General features: G+C 36.3%; 1 protein-coding gene across 10 annotated transcripts in view; it reads left to right on the top strand.

The window, feature by feature from the left end:
- Positions 1 to 26,152, top strand: part of LOC145963593 (nucleolysin TIAR) — a 423,794-nt gene that overhangs the window by 329,528 nt on the left and 68,114 nt on the right. The window lies entirely within an intron of this gene.

The raw sequence follows: 26,152 nt of genomic DNA, 5'->3' as shown, positions 1-26,152 counted from the left end.
GAACAATATTTGAAATACTTCATTTAAATAAAAAAAAAATTATTTTTTTAAAATCATATAGAAATATCTATAATCACTATGGAAATATCAATTAAAAATGACTTGTTATTCTAACATATATATATATATATATATATATATATATATATATATATGAGACTCACACGTGCTGTTATAAACGTGCTGTTCCAGAAGATTGCAAATATCGTTTGCAATCTTCTGGAAATGCAATTTTATAAGAAAGCAATACTAAATCACAGCTTCACCGCATTGGGAAACGTCAGTGCTGACGATAAATAGACATAATCAAATCCCTAGAAATTGCAATAGAAGGAGATCCGGAATATTTCATTTTATCAACCGGCTTCGTAAGTTTATTACACTTTTAACGATCTCGCCCTCTCGTCCTAACTGAGCTGTTTTACGAGTTTCCATCATCGTCCGACGTTTCACGATGCACCGACGCGAACAATAATAACGCATATCTCTGCAATCGCGCGGCAGCTACCACGAGTCCTGCGACCTTGCGCTCCGTTAAACTCACCGGTCGATAGATGCATGACGATAATATCGCAAGCACCGATACCCTTCGAAGTCGGGTGTCGCTGCGAACTAGAAGTGAAGTCGCGTCAATCTCCGCAGTCTTGATCGATTGTATCAATAAGCTAGTAACACTAAGATGCTTGCATTTATACAACAGAGAAGCGATTTTACGCAACAGAAACTCTACAGACAGCTCTTAACAAATAAAATTAATTCCCTGTGAATTTAATTGATTATTGATTTCTAATGGATAAAATATATTTTTCTTTTTTTCTCTTTTTTATCTTTTCTTTTCGTAAAATATTCTAAATTATAATAAATGGACATGAAGCTATGGATAAACTGTTATAAATTTTTTTTAATTTCTAGTACATGTAAATTTAAAAAAAAAATTATTATTTTTTATTTTATTTATATATAAGTAGAGACATAATAGTGAATACAATGGAAAATATAATTGAAAATATAATACTTGTTGACGTTGTACTCTAATGTGATAATGCTCTAAAATTTTCGAATGAAGAGAATTACTTTTATTTCTAAAGGCAAATTATATAATGCCACATATGCCAAGGATTCGTGATGGTCTAAGAATAGGTATAATAAGTGGCAGAACTTCGATTTCGCGAGGAAATTACGTGAGCAAAACAAAAGGAACATATTGAGCTTACATTTTGCGAGCATGCGAAGTGTCAGTAAGCCCGCGCTCTACATCGATTGTATCTGCAAACAGTATGCTACGCCCTGTGATTTTACGTGACGAAAGTCAGGGACAGTATCGCGATTTCGCGCCACGATAAAGCCACAAAGTGAACGAAATAAATGCACTCGCAACTATATGGCGTTACTTGTACTTCACCGAGACATTTATTTCACACCAATATTTCTCTGGACGGGCATTTACGTTAACAACAATTTATCATCCCGCGCTTTATCATCTCTCTATATCTCGCGCGGATTAAGAATCTCAATCCGTAAAAATCGTAGAGGTAAAATCGTTCCTTCCAAAGCATAGATCTTCGTATCCGTTTCTCTTGCGGCAAGAAATCTCCATTCGGATTTCGCAGCCTGATTTATTCTTGGCTCATGCAGATGCACCATCTTTGCGCCGACGAAACTTCGCGAGCATTTGCTCGGTAGAGAGAAAAAAGGGAATCGTCGAGTAAGGTATCGAAATTTCAGATTCCAATCTAAACTCGGCCTTCGAGCGACAACCGTGTTCGGTGGCGAAACAGCTGGAAAGGTAGGTACAGTTTGCGCCGCTTGGTACAAGAAGACGGCAGAAAAATGGGCCCCTCTACCCCTCCCACTGGAAAAATCGATTCAAACTCGCTTCACGAGTACCTAAGCCGCGCTTTAAAAAGCTAGTGAAAAATTGCCAGCGGTTTTCCTCTTTTATTTTGTTTTTCCCGGCCCCTTCTTCTTTCTCTCCACTACCACCAATGCTCCTCACGCCTCTTCTATGCTCCGTCCAACGCTCCTTTCTCCGATCCCAAGCTCTTCCTCGCCTCAGCTGGTTTATCCCGGAAAGGCCTGCCATGCCTCGTTCCTTATGCGATAAACATTCGTGATTAATTATATCTTTAGCGCGATCCATTCGATCGAGGCTGATACTGCACCGCAAGGAATCTCGTTGTATAACGGGTAAATACATTACGCGAATAACAAAGAGGCAAGTCTATCTAAATTTGCCTTTGAAATAGCGTCGTTTGACTTTCTATAGTGATAAACGCAGCTTAACGCAGAAAAGCGAGTTATTACGAATTTATGTCGATATTCCGTGCTAAGCAATTTCACTATTCTTATACATGCCGGTCAGCGTATTTCCCTCAAATATGAATAACGCCATGCTGGCGAATATCGCTTGCCAAGCGTGAAACGCGGTTTAGCGCTTCTGCTTTTCGGGCAAGCCTTTATGAATATTGTACCATAAATTCTAGTTTCATATATATATATATATATATATATATATGTATACATATGTATATACATATATATATGCGTGTATATATGTATGTATATGACGTATATGTTTTATATATGCATGTGATCTGTCACTATAAAATGCCGTGATGGGAAATACCTTCTTTATATTTTGATGACTTGAGAAAATTATTTTTTTTTCTAAAAATATTACATTTGTTTCTTGACTGTATTTTGTAAAAAAAAATTAATGAAAATGTGACTTTTATATCTCTCAGAAATTTATTTAAACATATGATTATGCATCCTCGAGAAAATTATATCTTGTTAGTAAACTTTCAAAATCAAAAATATTTTCAGTCAAAATATGTTAGAACACCAAAAATTGCATTAGAAAAATAAAATAAAAACGACAACTCTCTTAAGCTTAAAAACTTAAATCAGAATACCATTTTGCAAAAACGTTGAGATATATGAAATAAATGCACACACTCACTCTTGTATTAAATATTATAGAAAGCATAATTATATTTAACAAAGGAATTTAATTACAAATTGCTGATTCGCCCGCTATTGACTAGAAATTTTAACAATGTAACTTGAAATTTTAACCATGTAAATTAATTACCGGTCATAATTTGTAAACGACGCAACATTGAAATCTAAATCGAAGCTTTAATTGATGTAATTACTGATAGTATAACGAAATAAATACGCTTTGGAGAAAATATATTCTAGATAAGAGAAGAGATATATCTAGATATATTTTAGATATGATAAGAAAAGAGAAAAAATATAAATACAAAAGTGGTTGTAAGATATAAATCAAATGTTAAAAATCAATAGGCAAAAAAAAACCACAGCGCAAAGATAACAGTACGCAAAAAACAAAAAATGAGGACAACTAATAGTGTCACAATCAAAATTATATTAAAGGAAGGACAAATGTTTCGATCCGGTTCTGGATCATTTTCAATGTCTCGCAGATTACAATAAGATAAGTATCAAACAAAAAAATCGCACAAAAGGTGATGTCAAAATCAAGAAAGAACAGATGGTCATATCAATGTATTACAAAAAAGCGGGAAACGCAAAAATCGCAGAAAGAGTGGTGACATTATAAACTGCACGCAATATTATAAATTTACAAATAAAATTCGAAAATGAAAATCGCTTATTAGTTGTCCTCATTTTTTGTTTTTTGCGTACTGTTAGCTTTGCGCTGTGGTTTTTTTGCCTATTGATTTTTAACATTTGATTGATAAGAGAAGAATGATGATTTTAAATTCTAAATTTATTTAATTATTTAATGTTTCTTTTACATTATCTTCACATAAAGCGTTAAAGAATAATCATTATTTTTTATAAAAGAACTAAGTGTATTTATCGAAACTTAGAGAAAGCTGCTATACAATGTACCACTACAATGACTATAATAGGAAAGGGATTTCTGGAATGGTCCATTCACATGAGTACTACAATTTGCTTCAACCTATGTCTACATTTGCATACAAGCGCATTGCACCTTGATTACTCTTGGAGATTCGAAGTAGCCACCAGGATCAAAGACAAAGTAGCTTCGAATAATACAAGCCCAATTGCGCTCTATTACAGCTTTATAAAAAATAATTGTTCCACGGTTAATTATTATTTTATTTAATTATTATTATACAATATAAGTTTTTTCATCATCAATAGACTTTAGAAAATACAACAGAAAGTAAGAGATATGATAAAATGAAAAAGAGCTGTAGAAAAAATATTCTATATAGAAAGTTTGCGCGTAAGATAGAGTAAACATGAAATTAAAATGAATTAAATTCTTATAGACATCTGACTTATAACTGGCTTAAAAATTCTGCAATGCAATGTCGATAATTAAACGTTTCGTTATTCAAATCATTAGTGCCATGTATAAAAAATCAGAAATATTAATATTGTAGAAATATAATACGATAACATACGTAGGGTTGGTTATACCTAAGGAAGCAATTCGTGCATGTTGCTCTCGGGAGTGCCGCTTATAGTCAACGTGTTTTGGGCATTTCAGTACAGCGTTAGGCCGTTAGTGTCACAGCTTGATCTCGGCGGAGAACCAAAGCTCGCTTTCAGGTTTAAATGGTGGTTAAGTAAGCTGCACGGTCGTCTCGCCCCAACTTAACTGCCCTTCGACGATACACGTACCGTCTAATATACACATTCACGCCGGGGCACAGGCGTGTGCTATTAAACGTGTGCGCACGCCCGCGCATACAAACGTGGCTAACACGTTTCCAGAGTTCAACGCGCATAGCTTAACTTATGATACACGAAGGCATCGTTATAATCGGGATCCTGCCATTTTGCATGTCCGCCGACACTCCGCCACTATTCAGTTTTAATCCATAGATCTAGGACTTGAAGGAAACCTGGCGCGACGTCGGGGCGGAATCTTGGCAAAAGTATAACGAGTAGTGGCTCGACGTGTCCCCGAGCAGCGTCGCGCACATTGCCGTATCCGAGATTTCGTTATTAATATTTAACTACGGCGGAAAGATTAAAAAGTTTTAAGGAATTTTAATATAGCCGTCCCCCGGAGAGTCGTTTCCATGCTGAAACCTGCGCCAGACGTTCTCACACGAATGCTGCTGCTGCTGCTGCGTCAGCCACGTGTGCGTGCAACTACATACATCGTGCGCCAATGTGTGTGTATATGTCATACACGTGTGCAACGTTCGCGTAGGAGGACGTAGAGGAGGACGAATATATATACGTGCGAACACATTGAAATTCGGCCGCGGCCGTTTCTCGCGATGCAGCGAACAGAATTTTAACGACCCTCGTTATCAATCTCACGACGAGCGAGTTTCGACTGATCGGCTGACTGATCGACCTCGATCAGCTTATACTTGTCCGTTGTTCGTTAACGCTACGTGGAATCGGCACCCTGGAATTACGTCAGTTAAGTATATCGTAGACCAAATTCCCGCGATTTGATTGCGTCAACGGATAATCATCCCTGACACCTCCAGTAATGAACCAGTTATATCATCGATCCTCCTTCATTAGGGAAGCATTCCGTCTATTTTGATCGTTTCTGTAGATAAAGATCTCATAGGTTTTTCTTTTTTTTTTACGAATTACATCGACTGCGCCAGTTTTTTTTTTTCCTATCGATTATACAGATTTTGTTTCGGCTGGGCATGCGTTTAGTGCTTATCGCACTCTTCACGCGTGATCTACCATGTATACAACATGCGTTCAAATTAATATTTCGCTGAGCGACACGCATGACCAGTCTAAATGTTGAGAGTTTACGTGGTCTTTTGTCCTAGTCTTTCTGAATAATCTGTTAAAATGTTACATGCCATTTATATTCCGTGAAAATGTGCCATAACATGACAGATTTAATGTGTGATTGTCGAGAAAAATTAAATTTAAACCGTATATATATTTCCGATAATATTCCGATATTTTTTTTACGTGCTTGGAAAAATCAGAACTTGAGATCAATGATAAAATATTCTTCTACGAGTTTTTAAAATGAAAGATTATACAAATATTATGTACGATTAAGCGTATAAAAAAGATTATATTCTATGTTGAAAGTAATATAATATTTTTCAAAAATATATGAATGCTCTTCTCTTCAATTTCCATTATTACGCGTAAGTGCATCTCCAATCATAATACGGAAGCTAATAAAAGTTGACGTTGGAAGGTAATCTTTGCGAGGATATAAATGATATCGATTATACACCATATGCACATGCGATAACACCTGTTTTTCACTTTACGTAACGTTTAAACTAACGTGACTTAGCTCTTTAATCTTCCTTGTAGAAAAAGAATATCATAAATGACGAAAAAAGAACTATTTTACAGATTGTACCTAGTGACTGAAATTTTATTTATTCGCGGCAATAACTTTGCTTATAAATTACAACGAAAGCTTTGCGAGTACGAGTTAACACGCCGATAATGATCGAAATATTTCGCGGCAACTTTCCTTAAGAATTCGCCCTGGTATTATTTATCCTCCGACCCGGCTATAAAGAAGAAACGAGTGTGAAATAGCGTCGAAAAGATAAAAAAGCATGATTGCTTTACTTTGCAGATCGTCGCCGTTGGTCGAGGGTAAGCGTAAAAAGAAGTGGGAGACAGTAGAATGGGAGAGGTAGCGGCAAGGGCGGTTGGAAAAGTTGACAGCCTCCGAAAGTTTCGACACCCTGTAGGGAAAGCGACGGCTCGATTAGTTTGCAAACGACCGTAACTTTTGCTCGAGATCTTTATCCGTAAAAGTACAGACAACTTTCTCGTACCGCCGAGGCAGCGCCGGCGGTGGGAGTGGGTAGATAGATAGGTAAAGGATACGACTGTTCAATTGTAATGTCCGGACATAATAACTCAGCTTTCACTATACGCCCGACATTATTTTTTTTTCTCTCAAGCGCTCTTTCTCTCTCTTTCTTTCTCTCTCATTTACGCGTATTCCTCATCTCCGCCGCGCTTAGACTTCCTTGCATTACCGCAAAGTAACTTCTAACTCTACCGTAATTTTTTCAGGATTATCAACGCGCACGTGGTCGACATTCGTGCTTGTCAGCCAAAAGCTTTTTAAAACTTCGTGAGAATAGTACAGAAGCACGTCCACAGAGGTGTGAAAATTTTATGCGACAAAAATGAAAAAGTTCCCAGGAATGGCATGTATAAAACCATTCAATTTTTGCCCGGGGTCAAACATCGTTTTTACCGTGTGACTACTATAATTTGATTGTCACTCGCACAATCTGTCTCTCTCCCTCGCTCTCTCTTTCTTTAATGTCCATTACCCAGATGCTCTCATCCATTTCATTTTCCGATGCACATGCCGACTCTTGTAGAGTACCCAATCCGTAAGAAAGACGAAGGGGATCAAAGCAACGAAATAGCTTACCCCACCGGATATCGAATTTCGAGGGTGGAAGAGAATTATTACTTACGAGCCTCTCGTTGCTTGCGAACTTACTTACCCCCTTATTGGCTATCTGAAAGCAACCGTATATTTCTCATACTGCGTAAACTCCTATTTATTCGTCGATACATTTTATTCAATCCTAAAAGTAGCACGGCTCTGACATAAGCGAATACCAGGAATTACGCCGAGTAGGTATGTCAGAGGAATTCCGAACCCGCATAGCGCTTACGCTTCAGCGGAAATTCCTGAAAATGTTACAATCTTCAAAAATCTTTCCCGCTGGCGGACGACGGCGTCGACGACAATATCCGGTTCACAATTTTGTCACTGTCACATTTTTCGTGCTAATGACACTAGATACAATTCGCGCGTATCGCCATCCAACAATGAGATTATGACGTTTCGCACACAATCGCTCGCATGTTACGTCGGCGCAATTCTTGCTCGCGCAAATCCACGCGGATCCATATACTCGCGAGTGTTGCGAATGTGCGGTCACTTGATTTATTACTTCTCAAGATTATCACTCCCTTTCGGAGCAGAAATCCGCCTCTCTTTTTCGACCTCTCTCAGTCTTTCCTCTTGAAACCTTCGTTACTTTTCTGAGTAGTTTGTGACTTCCTGCTACAGTTTACGGAACGAATCTAGAGCCCGGAATTCTAGATAAAAAATGTAATATAATAGATCAAGATCGCGTTAAAGTAAAAAATTTACAGATGATTATTTATAATCTACCGACGATAAGCGTGGAATTTTCCAGTTAAATGAATTCAATATATCTTGCAGAATTTTAACTCGTGATAAAAAAAGGTATTATACTATATTTATACTACCTAAATATAATTCTGAATATAAACGACATGATATTGAATTTTCTATAATTGTGGTATTATACTGTCACATTCTCATATTAATATGTATGACATTTATTCTTATAAATTTTACCAACGAAATGTATATTATATCATCTCGTTATATGAATCAAAGTTATTTCTGTCTGTAAAATTTCACAGTTGCAGACATAAACAACGATAAGTAAGACGATATTATTCCCCTACGATACATCCCTCGACGCGATCTTGTTCTCATCTCATCGCGACACGTGAAAAACCCTCCACGTCAATCTCGTTTTATCCGCGATAAATCCGGCGCGTATATTCCGTGCTCTCTAACAAGTACATATGCTCGTTTCTACCGTATTACTCGTACGGTTGCCCTTCTGATGCACAACGATAGTACGAGCGGCTGACTACGTCGTAGAAAGGGTCGTGGAGAGCGATATTCCGTGAAATGATTCAGGGAAGTCGCCGAATGATGCGCCTCGCTGGTTCGGCGGTAGGCACTTAAAATCCGGAGACTGGAGTCCTCTGCCTCGGGCACCGACATCCGGGGGATTCCATCCCGGATCTTGGTGCTCGGTTATAGTAGTAATAGTAGCCGGTCGCTGGCGACCGAATCCACCGAACGAGCAGCGCACTCGGACTTGAGACGTTGTCGGAGTTTAAATCTTACCCCCGTCTGTCCTCCTCTCGCCTCATCGTCGGACTGCATCGGCGCGCGGACGTCCCCTGTTCCTCTTTATTTCCCAACTTCGTCTCTCTAGAAGGCGACCGCTTCGGTACTCTCTGCCTCTAACCCCTTATATGGCCGCCTTTCTCGACAAACTGACCCCGTAAACTTAGCCTCGCCCCAGCCATCTTCCACGTCCTCCTCTTACGTCTCGACCGACGCTTCGCCCCTCGGCAAATAGTCAAAGAGAATTCGGTCCAACGAAGCTGTGACATAGTTATGACCACCTTTAACGTACCTACGTGACGTGGCATTCGAAATTGTCTCGCCTTGCACGGTTTCAGAAGTCTAGTAGCCTTTGGCGATCATCTCCTCCTTTTACTTCCCGTCTCAAAGTGTCAATTGCACGCTGACTCGTGTAATGCGTCGAAGAGACGTTAAATTCGCGCGGACGCTATATACGTATAATTTCTGATGCGGAAAACGCGCGCGATTATAATTCTTTTCCTTCTTGTAGAATACTTGGAGTAGAAAAAAAAAAGAATTAGTAAATATATAATCAATTTTCTCGCCCGTTCCGCTTGATGAATTTAAAACACCATCACGATCTTTAACGTCCTTAACGTTCCGTAGACGGTAAGTACAGTACCTCCGTACTTCTTCGCAAACTTCTTTCGGCACGGTGAACTTTCCTTCACTTTCTCGACTTCGTTCGCAACTTTTGAGATACTTTACTGCTTCGCGTAAGCATTGCGCGGCGTCAGACCGTTGCGTACGCCCTTCGAGTGAATGTCGGGTCATTCTTTTCATGAACAATTTTCCGAAGAACTCAACGGAGATGGCGTAAGCAGAAGAGGGATGATGCCGGAGACGCGTAATGGTTGGTTCCCTCAGAAAGGAAGCATTCGGTATGTCGGATGTTCGGGTGAACTAGCCAAGCACATCCGAAGTGGGGGGTTTTGGTAGGTAGGTCAACGGGTATGAAATTTCAATAAGGCCGATACTCTGCGTCGCCACAGAAGAATTCCCTCGGCGCGCGTATAGTCCACCAGGGTTAGAATTATGCTTAGAGTCTCTGAAATATCGAGCGACGGAAGAAGGACGTGGAGGGTGGCGCAAGAGAAGAGCAAAACGGAGATCTTCGAAGCGGGAGGCGGGAGCGGGGAAAAGGAAGAGTAGAGACAGAGATCTAGTAAGAGGCTGCATCGTGCATTCTCTTTGTAAACCCTGCTAAGGATCCTCCTGCCATACCCTCGCTATCCTCTCGCACAGATAGAGGGAAGATAGACTCGAAGTACATCCAAATACAGCCCACGTACGAGTCTCGCTTTGAAGCTCAATATCTCGTTTGCCAGGAATCGAACCTGCCGAAATCAATGTCACGCACAAGTCTTGTCCCGAAGCTCTCAGTTTCATTGCCTTCCGCCTATGACTTACTTGCCACTCAAGTCACGTGACATTCAAGATCGAACAAGTTAACGCTTATATCTTGAAATAATCAAATTTAGTGTTAGAAAAAAATAACGTATATTTCAGAAAACACGATAAATAAAAAAATTAGATATTTTTATTACATTTATAATAATATATAAGTGTCGTGTGTAATGTGTCTAATTATATTTTTTTTAAATAGATAAAGTAAAAAATTTAGTATTTTTCTTAAGAAAACTAATTAAATGAAAATATTTGCTTTGATATAAATATATAATATTTATAATTGAATATCATGCAAATATTAAATGTGATTACAGCTTAATCAACATTTTATTTATAGATCTTTTTATAGATTTATATTAGCTTTAAATCTACAACTAATGCGCATCGAAAATAAGCTTTTAAGCTCGATTATAATAAATAAAAGTCATAAACATAAAAAGTTGGTCTCTAGGACTAAACAGCACTATAGAGGAGCACTTTGCTCATTAGCTCATAAAAGTGCACGCTTATAACGTATGCTTTCTTGAGAGTAGATTTCTTAGGCACTTTGATCGTTTCTTACTTGCCTCCTATATTCTTTAGGCCTCTCAGTCTTCTATTTTCTTTTCCTTTAATATATACATGTATAAGTACAAAATACACAATATTAGATTTCGATTAAATTGGAATATACATTTTATTAATTCGGGAATAATATTTTCGAAAAAGTATCATAAATTTGATCGCTTTAAAATGGAGCAAATGGCTCTTAATCTTCTCTTCATAAAAATAGAAATATAACGTTTTATTCAGTTACAAAATTAGACAGGTTTTTATTAATTAATTTTTTCTTATATTCAAAATTTATTTCATACATTTGCTCAAACAAGTTTTCCTTAGTTGTTCATATAGCATTTATTAATAATCAAAAGAAGGTGTAATTAATCAGAAACACTCAGTGTATATATGCGCACGCTCGTTCGGAAGAATATACAGCAGTTTGAGAAAAGACTAGGGTCAGTATCCAGAGTTGTCTGCTACGTCAACCTGCTGTATGCCTCGAGAGAGACGTCGCAGAGAAAAAACTACCCTTGGAAGAATGGGTATATGCCGACGCTGAGCCCAAGCACTCGTCCAAATAAAATATTCAGCTCACTCTACGGCACGATACGTATTCGTTCTCTCTCATCTTTTCTCTCTTCCCTTTCTGTCTCCGGCCTACTCCGGATTCTCCAATGGGCAGTTCTTCCTTTCGGTTCTTGGTACAAATTCAATCAAATTTGTGCAACTTTAAGAGTTAACGGTTCATGATGAATTTTTTACTCGCTGTATCTTCCCATTAACGGACGTTAAAATAAAATCAATATTAAATTAAAATTTGCGTTATGAATTTATAGCTGATAATGATGGAAGAAACATTACACGAAATATTTTCTTCTTAGACGTTTTCCATTTAGACAAGAGATGATATCAGTCTGTTTCGAGAATATTATTTCGAAATTTTTACTCTATTTCTATGTCAAAGATTTGTCATTCTAATATCAATGGTTTAATTCTTTATTTTTAGATTAACAGTTCTTATATTATAATTAGTTTCTTCACGTTGAATGATATAAATATTAAATTAAAGTGTTTTTTTGTTATTATGTGTATCTGAAACACCTCTTTAAATAGATGCGAACTGATTTCTTCTCTCTAGAAATGATTGGTTATAGAATTCCACAAGATATATGAGAAATATAAAAGAAATGGATATACTTAATAACATAGGAAAATAAAATATTTCAGCAACATTGAGCGGCCGATGAGGGTCTCGTTCGTGAAAGAGACCATTATTTATCTCTCAACAAGCGCGAGGAGATTATGTGTGAGTGATATTCATTTGTCAAAACATGACAACAGATTTAAAATAAATAAAAGACATATATTTGTACAAAAAAATGTATCATATAAGTAAAGTTGCATTATAATTAAAAATATATGATATATTAAAAGTATATACGTATGCACAGTATTTGAAATGATCACACATTTAATAAACATAATTATGAAGTAATCCCCTCCCCGCTTATTGGGAGACATAACTCTCACCAATCATTAGTAAAATAAAAGCATTTTTTATTATTATGTAAAGAAGATACTACGAAACAAAAAAAGAATTTTATGACCGAATAAAGATGGGCGAGCCATCTCACATTCGATACATAAGAGCGTTTGGCATGCCGATATGTCACGATATTAAATCGGCAATTCTTTTCCGTGGACGAGACAACCACAACCGGCTTTCGCCACGACCACCGCAATACTCGGCCAACTCGTTCGAACAAAGGCACTTCGGAAAGGAAGTCTACGAGCGTACGATGCGGAGGAGCAGATAAAGGTATACCGGTAGTGTGGGTTGGGTATTCACGATCAGACGCAACACGTAAAACGATGCAGCTCCAGAAACACCGGCCTTTCTCTATGGAAGTGCCTTTCCCCGCTTTGCCAATAACGCACACTTCGCGGTGTACACAACTGTAGTCGATTGTAGCTATACACCAGATCGGGTAGTAAGTAAAGGAATAGAGAGAAAGCAACTGTTGATGACTAAGGGGTATGCACGTGAAAAGGAGGAAAATGAAGGAGGATTGATGGCGTGAAAGAGAGAAAAAAAGAGGAAACTGTTTGAATACAACCGCGATTCATGATTCACCAATTGATAGCTTAAAGGACTGAAACATCCAAACATCGGAAAAGCTAAGGAAAAGGAGAGATAGAATATTTAAACTGCAAGGATTTGGAAAAGTCCTCGCGCAGATATCTCGTACTATCAGTATGGAGAGAGAGCTTTGAGCGCGAAATAGTTGCAACTTCTGAAAACTCGGCCGAAATAAGGAGGTCGAGTGTCAGAGAAAACAAAAGAGAAGAAAAAGGTAGATAGAGTTGGACAGACGGACGATTATGATTGTATGTGTCTACATGTAGAAAAAGCAGCGAATATGATGAAGCTAGAAGCAACATGCTGACCTGTTTATTTTCCATATAAATCTTAAAACCTTATATAAAATAATAATAATTTTCTAATGTAATGATATTTATTATTTCTAGTGTAAGGATATTCATTACTTTGGTGATTTATTATAGCCAAGGAGTCAATTATTTTCTCTTAAAAATCATGATAATGATTTATTTTCGTTTGTGTTTAATAAACTTATTATTCAATTAATTACGAAAGAAACCCATCTAATCATCAAAATGTACATTTATATAATCAATATGACGGTTAAACATACATGTAAGAAGAAAAGTTTCCAACTTGATATCGTAACAGGACGCACTATAGAATCTGCAGTTATAAAACTCTCGTTTTGGATCATCTTGTTTTGTTTTCTATACAGACTTATTTTTGAGCAGGAAATTTATACCATGTCTTGTCTCTCGAGCTTTTGATCATTTTATTCAAAATAACGATGGCAGAGGTGGAAAAATTTCATGTACTCTTTACATTAATTACATCGCGTCACGAAATATAAATATCAAAAACTCTTAATGATAAAATAAAATAGGTACATATTAATATATTTAAATTAATATATGAAGAATAGTTTGTCATGATAATCAGTATCAAGAATTAACGCGATAAAAATTAACATTTTATTATTTGCTTAATGAAATTTCAATATGCCATTATTATTTTAATTTCTTATTCTCTTAACTAATAATAGAATCCATTGAGATATTTCATTATGAAAATTTAATAAAAAGTAGATTCACACACTATATACAATATGATGTACCGCGACATAATACCAATGCATTTATGAAAAATTTTATTTTCCAAATAGTACATATGCATTGGCTTTAATATTTTCCAAGCATCGGAAAAATGTAGCAAGGTACAATTAGTTTGCATGTAGATAAAAAACATACATATCAAGCAATCAAATTTTATTACCAATATTGCAATCGAGATTTCATTATACGTCCAGGAATATCCACTTTTGAAATATACAAAACGTAATAACGTTCGCTAACGTTGAATATTTTTTCTGTTACTATTCTTTTTACAACCATGGGACTGTTCGCATTAAGATCTATGAAGCATCTCATCTGGTTCCACTTGTACGGTTTCAAAATGCAACGTTACCATTTCATCTGCTTCACATTGAATGTATTATACTTTATTTACAAATCTTCACTGCAAACCACTACTGTCGCACTACATAATAAAATATAAACCAAAAGCTTTTGGCATTCATCGTTGAATATGAAAAAAATATTTTTCTTTGCATTAAAAATAATTAAAAATTCTATTTAATATAATATTAAATATTTTTGCCCCTATATAATCTTATATTATAGTAATCTTGACATGTATGTCTATGCACACACAGTATTGTTATTGTATATTAACACACACAATAATAATATTGCAAGAGAAAATTGCAAGATAAAAAATGAAATTTTATAAAAATTATATTTATATACACAAATAATTTTTATGTATAATTTTATTTTATTATATATAAAAGATTATAATTGTTATAGATTGTATATTAATTTCAACTTATACAATAATACGTACAACATTGATGATTAAACATTATTGGATCATCGAATACTAACTGATTTATATTATTTTTGCAAACGATCGATTAAAAATATATACATTGTTAAATTATTTTTTATTTATTGGTCAGTTTTTAGAATGCCAACGATAACGACTAAAAAAACTGATACTCTCCAGAGCATCGTTCACTCTGTTCTCCTGCATAGTAGTTGTTTAACTATAATGTTCTTCTAAATCCCTAGAGTTCCATCGAGATATGGTTTATTATCACAAGTATTGTGAGAGTTTTCATGATAAAATTTCAAAAGAAAATAACGCGAGAATATCGTATACCTTTGATACTTTATTATGCTATTTTTAATTTACTTAGTATTAACTGTAGTATATATAAATAATTAAAATAAACATAGAGAGTATTGATTTTGGCTTTTAGCAAAGTGCAAGCAAAGTGAGTAATAAAATATAAGTATTACTATTGTTAGATCGTCAAAATAATTCTTTATTTAAATACATGCCTAATAAATCGATTTCCATGTTTAAACAATAAATATGATGATTATTACCAGACAAAGTAAATGCATAATTCTTTATTAATATTTATGTCAGATTAGTTCAGTAATTGAATAATTATAGCAACTATTTTTTATTCTCATTCTGCGTACCATAAATTACACCATATAAAGATGAAAACAAAAGACGCAAAGAACTGACGAAATATATGGAATTTATATTTGTACCTCATTTTCTATGATGACTATGACGAAGGCCACCAGACAAGGGTTACGACAGACAGGCGGTCGGTCCCTAGTAGATATAAACTCATATTTTGGTCACTCCGGCGAGCTTTAATAAAGAAAGCTCCCTTCCTACAACGCAGGAAGGCCGATGAGAGGCGGTGTACCGTGAATCGTAGTCGCTATATAGATGCCATAGCTGTCAGTGAGTTACACACGGTATACTTTTTCAGTATATATGACATCCCTATATACATATATATACACACACGACATATATAAAAAGGGAAAAGTATGGGCGAGCGAAGGACTAGGCCGGCGACATGGCAGCGGATAGGATAAGGTAAAGAAAGGAGGCAGTTCTGAAATAGCACGACAGAGGAAGGAAGGATATCAAGGTGAAACGAGGGTGAGGCAGTGTCTGTGAGTCATAGTCGAGATGACCCATCCCCGCAGGAAGCCGCGGCTTTGCAATATTAGTTTTCACATTTTGAAAAATCTCGTCATCTGACGCGATCCCGAACCCTCTTATACTCCCGGACCATCTCTCTCATCGTCTCCTCTTTCCTCTCTCGCTCCTCGCCACGATCCACCCTATCCACATGTCGGCTCCACTCCACACACACCCGCACCCTCTGCGTTTCAACCTATATTGTTATTTGCATACCCGCCACCCGCCACGGTCTGCGCATGAATATGGATGTGGATGTGGATGCTCAACGTGCAGCCTCGCACACTGAAATTTCGACGAGGTCTTCGTCGGAATTTCGGGTCGTAAACGTTCGTCGTATTATACGTACACAGGTACGTAGATCATGTGTATGGCGACGTACAGACGCGTCCCGAGGCTCTGTCGAAGCGCCGCTGCTTTTCGCGTTTAACGGCCGAGCGTTTCCTTTTATCATGATCCAGGAACAAGGCTCGGAAGATACAGAAAGCTCGCTTGTCAAAGGAATCAAAGCCGTATTAAGTGTATTAAAGGAACCATGAACTATGCGCTTCCGTATGTAAAGCAGCTTGATATCTTAAATAGTTATTAATGTATTTGTCTGGCAAAATTCTTAATAAGACGCGTGGCAAGAAATTGTTATTATTCTTTTCGTAATATATTTTTTAATTCCACTTTTTTACGCGCAGTCCAAATATATTTAAAAGACATTGGAAAATTTGTTTTAGTTTCTAAATTTCTTAATTTTGCAATTTTTTAAATCTTAAAATTACTATTAGATAATTACTAAATATAAAAATATTCAATTTCATTTATCTTGTAAATTTGACTTTAGGAATTTGCTGATCTTTCGTACAGTTGAAGAAAATCTTAGTCAAACTTCCCGATACATGAAACTTGAAAAGAACTTTGTGCATTATCTGATAATATGTTATATATTTTATGTAAAATTCACACTAAAAATATAAAATTAATATTTGTTAATTGTTTATATCCTGACAGTATTTAATATACAATAAATACTAATAAAGAAGAATGGACGGGAATAAAATTATTTTAGCGTTTGCTAGTGAGGTTATTAGTGAGAAAACTTACAGACTAAGATAATTCGCTTTACAAGCGATAGAGCAGACAAGAGGTGAGTGTCGGCTTTCCTTAGAAAAGAGTTGATGATAATGAGACGATAACGATGGTTTCGAATATAACTACTGAGAACAGAGCACTTGTAGCACCATCGTTAAAATATAATTTTATGTAAATAAAACTTGGGTTCGCGCAGAACTTGACTTGATTTAAACTACATGGTTTAAAATAGATCGAGATCGACGAAAAGTTTTAAACTCTTGAAACAGCATTGAGATTTTTATACATATAATGCAACTACAAACCCGCATGATTCATACAGCCAATTGTCATTATTTGTCCATATTTTGTGCAATAGATGACAATTAATAATAGTGACGCAAAATATATGCTTTATTTTTCTTAAAATGCTGTTAATTGTATCATATTTTCCATATCAGAATTGATACGAAACAGAGCAAATAATACACGTAATAATAAACGTGTTTTGAAGAACCGTTGTTGTGCCGAGCCGATTTTCACAATTTACCCAACCTATGCCGACTGTGAAGTGGAAAAAAATACAAGGTACTAGGCAGATTGCCGTTGTATATGTATGTACAAAATTAATTGTGCTCACGTTTACCAAATTCAGTTGCGTAAACTGGTCCGGTACACATGTCTGAATATAACTCGTTTGATCGCGTGTGAAAATAGCAAAACTGATTAGCGCGTTAGTTTTTCAACACTTTCCACATTCTTTTTCAGAGGCATCGTAGAATAAATTGCATTATTTGCGGTATTTACCCGTGAATTACGTTTCATAATGCTATCTCAAGCACAAACCTTTTAGAAACATTTACCATTTTTGGCCTCATAGAGAAAAATAATGTATTTAATTAAAAATAATCTACGTGTGCGCTTAATATTTATACATAACATAAAATATTGTGTGCGATGCATGTATTCATTTATTAAAATATAAATTGTACACATGAGAAAAAAATCTCTCTCTCTCTCTCTATCGTTATTTCATATAGCTTGCGAAATGTAATACAATGTATAAGAAATGAAACTTGTTATCGTTCATTTACTATCTAGAATATTTTCCATTTTCATACTCTTCAATATTTATACAATCCCAACAGCTATCTTTCTCCATCTCTCTCTCTCTCTCTTTCCTCCCCATTTCTCTCTCCCTCTACCTCCCCCTCTTTCTTCCTCCTCTCTTTCTTTCTCTGAAATATTGCCCCTCTCTGAGAATATTCTTTGCTACTATCTGCCTCCTCTTTGAACGTTCTCACACGGCCAGTAGTATATTCATATTTCAACTTCAAGAGCTACTCTTACTTTATACCTGTTTCGTATTTTCGTAACATTTTAAGTTCCCTCCCTGAGGGCTTGTCCACGGGGCATTCAAAAGGCATACACTTCATTCCACTTCGCTTTATTCCATTGTTTTCCATCATGACTCGGTTGAACTATTCTCTCGTTTCGTGCATATATTCTACCAATGTATACACGCACATTGTTTTACTAATAACAATAAAAAAAGGTTTATTGAATAAAATACATTTTTCAAATTACTGCTGTATTAAAGACTGTGCATGTGTTTAATTAAAATTAATAATTATAACGAATGTATGACAAATTACATTTTCGAAATGCATTATATTATCAAAGTGTTTCTTTCTACAAGTTACAGTAATTTCTTGTTCTTTTTCTTCATTTTAAGCAAAGTAAATATTTAGTTCTTTCATTAAAATAGAAATTAAGCATAGAAAAAAAAATTTGCAGGATAGTTGTTACCTAACAAAATTGTAACTCGTGATATATCCGCAATTATATGTTCATGTAATATTTTGAGACGAGTCAGTTAACTACATTAATGTGATAGAATTGGACAATTACACAGAAAAAACTCGTATTTGTTATACTTATAAATTATATATTGTTATATTTGCGAGATATAATGTATGTGTTTAAAAACAAAAGTGGCTTTCTTATTTAGTAATATAATGTGATGCATTCAATAATGTAATCAAATTTTATTTCATGATGCATCGTAAATAATTCTTTTTTTTTTAAGAGAATTCATACATTTATTGACATGTGTCTGTGATTAAAATTTTACGCCGTATATATAATTCAGTGAAAAAAATTATTTTTCCCTTAATATTCGCGTATAACCATGAATCATGCTGTCCGCATATGTTAGGGAGGTACTACTGTCAGAATATATGTTACAAAAGTACTACTGAAAGATCATACTGGCATACATGAATTCCTACCTATCAACAGGTTGAAATAAATGGAGCCAACATGAAATAAATTGGTACAAGTATAAGTACGGACAATGTAAGAAGTAGGGCAGTTTCAAATATCGAGATTTATATTTCGAGGACAACGTTAGATACGAAAAAACTAAACATATTGACGACAGTTAAATACATAGAATCTTTTTAAATGTGTAGAATTATCGGATTCTTTTGCGTAAAAAATCTTTGGAAAACATCAAAAAAGTATAATGTATTATAGTTTATTTAAAAATAAAAAATTGTTTCTATTTTGTATTTATTGAAATTGTAAAATCTCAGCTAAGGAGAAATTTATGTCATAAAAATATTTCACAGTTTTTAAATTATATAATATTATACAAATATAAAAAAATAGTTTATTTTCGAAAGAATGATCAATATAGACGATATAATCGATATATAATATCTGGAGAGATGTAAGAGTTTAAAAAAAAATATAGAGATTTATTCTATATTTTTCCACACATATAATGAATAAATTTGATTTCTTAAAATGATTATATCGCCGCATGTCAAATCGCATTATTATTGAAAGTATGCTAATATTGTTTAATGGAAAAAAACATCCATTATCTCGTTAAATAATTGTTTCAATTTCCAATTTTCACTGTTACTGCGAATAACTGAGTGTGACGGCAGATTTACATCGATACAGCACTTACGGGTAACAACGTTACTTCCGGATACACCAACCGCGACGCGCTCAGTTATCCCTATAGCCTGATAGTTTTTTTCTCGCCACCATGTATCGACATATATTCGAGGCGTCCGATGCCTCATGTAACAATTAGAATTGCGGGTGAGTTTGGGGCTGACCGCGACAAAGCGTGCACCAGCGAAGTATTGAGCCGTGTATTTCACAGTTTCTCCGTCCCTCATGTCCAGCCGCGGCTCTCTGTGTGTCGCACAGTGACATTCACAAATGGTACGCACACCTACACATCTCTTCACCCTCCCTTCCGGCCTTCCACAGCCCATTCGCTCTTCCTGCAATAGCGGAGAGTTTGCACAGCTATATAGATATATTTGTGCCTCGTCGACCGTGCGCGCTGGCCCATCTGTACCTACATAACTGGAACCAATACCAATCCTGAAACGCGAACTGAAACGACTTTCTCTCACGCCGGGAACACATTGGCTTCGGTTCTGCATTGCGCCGCGAACACACGGACAAGCTCAAATAGTTTGAAGCCGAAAAATCTATGGCGCCGTTTAAGCATAGCTCAACGTGTCTGCGAATCGAGCCATTCCGAATGGGATCATGTCACAGAAAGCTTTAATGCAAATTCATAAAACGCTGGGAGAATGTAAAGTTTATGGAAGCTACTTACATTTGTCATTGGATTAAACGCCGAGTAATGGAAACTACTGATATTCATTTATCGGATTTATATGATACAGGTACGTGAAAAAGAATTATGAATTTCTGCGTCCTTTGAGCTTAGAAATCTACAGCGAGAGCTAAAACTACAATATTCCGAGAGGCTAAAAAACTTGGAGAAAAATTATTCTCTGATTGAGAGATAAAATTCGAATACTTATCTAACGTTACGATATTATTCAACTTAAGCATTCATACTTTAATAATCCATTTGAAATCCGAAATTTCGAGATGTTCATTTAAACATACTTCGATATACCTACCTACAACAAATATCAAGTTATGTTCAACACTGGCGTTGCATATATCAAAAGTTACTCCACTTGCGCGAATCGTGCACATATTGAAACGCCGCGCATGGAAATGCCACTTTATGCCACTTAACTTATATCCCATTCCGACACATATCGTTTCATTTGTCAACGTTTCTTATAGAGCAATCGATATTGATTTTTGATAAGTCAATTGGCCGACTCTTCTCTCCTCTATTTCTAGATGTGACATCATTTCTCACAGGAAATATTCTTATTCCAAGCATCGCGTCAAAGACACAAATCGGCCTAACCGACTCGGCATCCTATCTACTCGGGTTAGCGAATTTGTCACTATTCTTTTCTACACTGATGCATCTTATACAAGATTATGCCGGATATGAGTTTGAAGGGGTCAAGATTTGAGAATGATTTACAGAAGATGGCAAATGAATGCGAATCTCTTGGGTCTAAAACTACATCCGTTCCATTTCTATGGCGACCCTCGATCCTGGTTTGTTTCAATATACCATATCTTCCTTACGCTAAGGGCAACCCCGTTGTTGTGTTTCAAGTATACACCCACGTTCTCCCTTGGCAGCACTTCCAATCTTCCACGCGACATTTATGCCTCTCAAAATGTATTGCCGGAGAATCGTGTAAACCGATACTGGTTTTACGACAGAAATCTATTCGATCTCAGACGCACGTCCGCGGACGTGGTAACTGAAATTTCGATTACATAGAGCAGAATATGTGATGATTAGATAGCGAAGCATTTTTTATTTTACAAGCAAATATATTGATATCAAAATAATACACGCGCAAAAGAATATAAGAAAAATCTATTTGAATAAAAATTTTTATAGATATACGAAATACTTCTATATAAAACAATAAATATTCCAATATAAATTTATCAGAGAAAAAATTCAGTAGATTGCATTAAAGAAATAAGAACACCGTCCAAACATTTATCAAATATTTAGTGTTGAAAGAAGATATATATTTAAATGTATATATATTTAAAAATGTCCTATATTTTTTTAAATGATCAAAAAATTGTCAATTAAAAATTGAAAAAAGTTGTCAATTATTTAGAACGACTCAAAAACAATTTCAGAAAAGGTGTCAAACAGAACGAAGCATTTTCCAAATCTCGTGTCTCCATCATCGATTTTCGCTTGTAATAGAATTCAAGCGGCGCCATACCTTTGCGATTCAGCAGGCGCGTAAACGTCAGAGAAGCTCAGTGGAAAATAGCTGAAATCTTAATCTCTTCTACGTCCCGAGCAAAAAAGGAACCTGCATATTCGCCCCTCATCCAGCCTCTTCGGAGGCCTCATGAAAAGAAGAATGAATCGGGAGTCGCTTCCTGGGGTAGTTCATTTTTCCTTGTGTGGACTCGGATTAAAAATCTATTATTTATGCGACTCGTATCTTCTCGCACTTTTACGTTTAAGTAGAATCTTCTTTAAATTGTTCGGCAAACGAGCTCGTACATCCACAATCTTCTCTAGCAGCTTTTGCACGTCCGTTAGCGTGTCTTCTGGACATGAAAAACCGAGTGGCTGTTTAAGTCACGTTATAGTCGGAAGTCTTACACGTTAGCTTGTAGGAGGTTCACGCTTTTATTATTATTAATACTTCACTTAAGAGATGATAATAGTGTACTAGAAGATGCTACAAAAAAAAAAGAACTCCATAACCATCGCGACGCGACCGAACATAATTAATGATATCTACTTGAAAAGAAATTATTTTCTCATTTTAATGCCATAGAGAATCAAAATAATCCAACACTTTTTATAAAAGTAAAAAAGAATTATATAATTTTCACATGTTGAACACTTATTACCGATGTTTGCTGTTAGTAATTTTTTATAATGTTTTTTTTATATCTCCCAAATATTTTTACATTAATTTTCGATGCTTAATGAATTATTTCAAGTTAAGCTTGTTTCCTTTGAAGAATATTTCAGTGTAGCTTTAATTTACTAATTAATGAAATAAAAGGTTTTTAAATAAAAAATTAATTAATTAATTAATTAAAACCTTCAAAAAAATTCTAACGAATAAATTTAAATAATGAAAAACAGGGAGCAACGCAAATTAGCTGGCCTTACATTATTTTGATAAATTTACTCTTTGCTCTAATCTTTGCTCGCATGAAATTCATGTCATTTGTTTCTTTTAGTATTTTAACTGCAATCAGTAAACGGTATAATTTAATTAAATGATACGCTATTAAACGACAGAATTAATGGATATACCGTCTCAATTTCAAGGTACGATCACAAATTGTTCCTAAATAGACAGCGAGCTGCATCTTCAAAGGTGATAATTTCCCGTTGAGACTAGATATATAATGCTCGCGTTAATTTGTTGTTAGCGACCTCGCTCTTTAACAAGTTGTCGGGCATATTATCGCCGATGCAAGCTTGGAGTGCAGCTCAAAGATGTAGTGGGCAGTAGCTGATGCTGGACCGGGCAACAAGCTATTGCCTCTACTCGGCGTCGTATACCATCACAGCTAAGAGTTTGGTATCCTCAAGTTATTGACTCTAGGGAGCACGCCAGAGAAACTTGACGAGTTTCATATATAGGTTGACTGCATTGGATGTAGGTTGAAGTGTAAATCAACCCCCGAGAACGCTCTTCCTTCCCCCTCCCCCTCCTTTTCACTCTCGTACCTCTCACCCTCTCACGCTCTTTCCCCACTGCGGCAGTCTCATCTTGTTCTCCATCTGGCGTGCGCTATCGTCTATCAGACTCACACTTCGCGCGCTTCTCCTCCCTTGTTACTACCATCTGCCAACTATTTCGACGATATCGAAACAACATGACGAAATTTCCAATCCCTTTTTCATCCTCCCCCGTTCGCGTCTTACAATTTCGTTGATCCGTAGTAGCCCCGGAGCAACTGATTTTTCGTCGCGCGAAGAGAAGAGAGAAAGAAAGAGAGAGAAAGCGAGGTAGGCGAAAATAAGAATGAAAAAACAAGTAAAGAGTGAAGGGAGAAGTTTGTGGAACGAGTAGCCAGCAAGAGGAACGGGCGAAAGCGAAAAGGAGATAAAGAGAGGACGGATATAGGGTCGAAGGATAAAACTAGCCACGCTCACTCCGGCACCAACGGCGGCTCTCCGCGGTTCGAATGAGTTCCGCTCTTCTTCCTTCCGGTCGACAAATTGAAATCGTCAGACCGGGAAAGCTCCACCAAAATCCACGTTCGTGAGAAAGGCGCCAAGCGGCAAGAGTGGAAGAAGAATCGAGGAAACGAGCGAGGAATACGAGGAGAAGACACGAACCCCACCGACAATGGAAAAAGAGAGGTGGATAGTCGGTGGTTGGAGCGCGAGAGAAACAGCGTAGGGAGAGCGTGGAGAGGTGAGAGGAGGAGGAACAAGCGTGGTCCCAACGTGGTCGTAACTGGCGATGTTGCCTTACCGGACGATATTTCACCCCGTAATTATCTTAGCGTGCAACGCGATAGTGCGAGGCGGCTGCCGGTATTAATGCTCGCTGATAATGTACCAATAGTGTCCTAATGTCCCGTGCCGGGAGACCTGAGTAATAGACAGACCGAATACACTGTGGCTCGCCTAAGATATTCGACAGAGTGGATTATTGCTTTCTACTGCATCATTAACGATCGAATATGTCCTGCCTTTGAGGAGATAGCGATCTCGTCGTTGTTCTCAAATATAGTGCATCAATAATTATATCCATAATCCTGTTGATTAAACCGTATTCCAATTCTATGGAGCGGAATCTTGCATTCGACTATGGTATTACTTCAAATTGTACATTTCTGCGCAAAGGAAACGTATCAAAAGTGATGTCCGATAACTCGATATTACGTCTCATTAAATTTGCATGACTACATTTGAAAATTTTTCATTCAATTAAGTGCGAAAATTGCCAGGAATCTGAGTTAATTTGATTTCAATTATAATATGATTTCGTAATAAATTTATTGTCACGCATTTTTTAACATGTCACGAAATGATTTTATTTTGTAGATGCAAATTTCCCTCTTTGACTTTTATAATATCTCACGTTAAGATATACATTTGTAATATCTCATTTAAAATTATTTATATCGATTATCAATAAGTAACAATCAATATCCCACGCCAAACAATATATTATATAGGTCTATAATCATACATTATACGACATATATGTACAAAATGCACACAAAATACCGACCACAAGAAACCGTGCTCCTTTCATTGCAATTCAAATATGCAATCGGTTTTCGCAAGTTACACACTTTATATATAAAATTTACGTTGCTCAAGAGTTATGAAAATGATAAATGTGTAAGCAGAAAGTTATCGCATAAGGAAGCGACAAACGGGAGAATATGTTAGATAGCGAAAACGAAATAAAAGTAGAAAGAGATCGCGCGAGAAGGACAAAAGGAAAATAAACCCCAGCCGGAAGGAAACCAAGTATAATAAAAGAGAAGTTCACAGCGAGAGCAATAGAGAGTGTGAGAATGAGAGACAAAGAAAGAGAGAGAGAAAGAGAGAGAGAGAGAGAGAGCGGAATGAACAGTACACATCGCCGCGTAAATCTGTGCAAGAGAAGCTGGTAGCGTTGCGTGCATGTACGTGGGCTGTCCGTGGCCAAACAATGTCTGTCCGAAACAGCCGCGATTTCTCTTATCGGGCATTCAAACGCTAAATAATGGTGCAACTTCTCCTTGGTCAACACCGACAACTCGGCCAGTCGCTTGTCCAAGCGCGCGACGGCACAAGTCCTATGAGTAAGCGAGCAAAATTTTACACTTCCCTACCATTACGTGCGACTCGGTATATGCGATCGATCGACGTCGCAAAACGTGACATTAACAATATCCGCTATGCGACGAACGAGATTCCAGCCTTAGCACGATCAATCTTTTAGAATCTATAAGATTCGATATTAAAATATTAAAGGATATTATATGTAACATATTAAAAAATTATAAATAATTGCCCTATTGCAAAGAATATTACAAGGAATAATTTCCGTCATTATAAATCAATGGAAATATCTTAAAAATAATTCAAAAATTGTAGTCGGTATAAT

This window comes from Camponotus vicinus, unplaced genomic scaffold (genome assembly GCF_025532165.1).
Source record: "Camponotus vicinus isolate PSW18456_S1 unplaced genomic scaffold, iyCamVici1.0 SCAF_1, whole genome shotgun sequence".
Classification (NCBI taxonomy): Eukaryota; Metazoa; Arthropoda; class Insecta; order Hymenoptera; family Formicidae; genus Camponotus; species Camponotus vicinus.
This window is presented reverse-complemented; position numbering and strand designations above follow the sequence as displayed.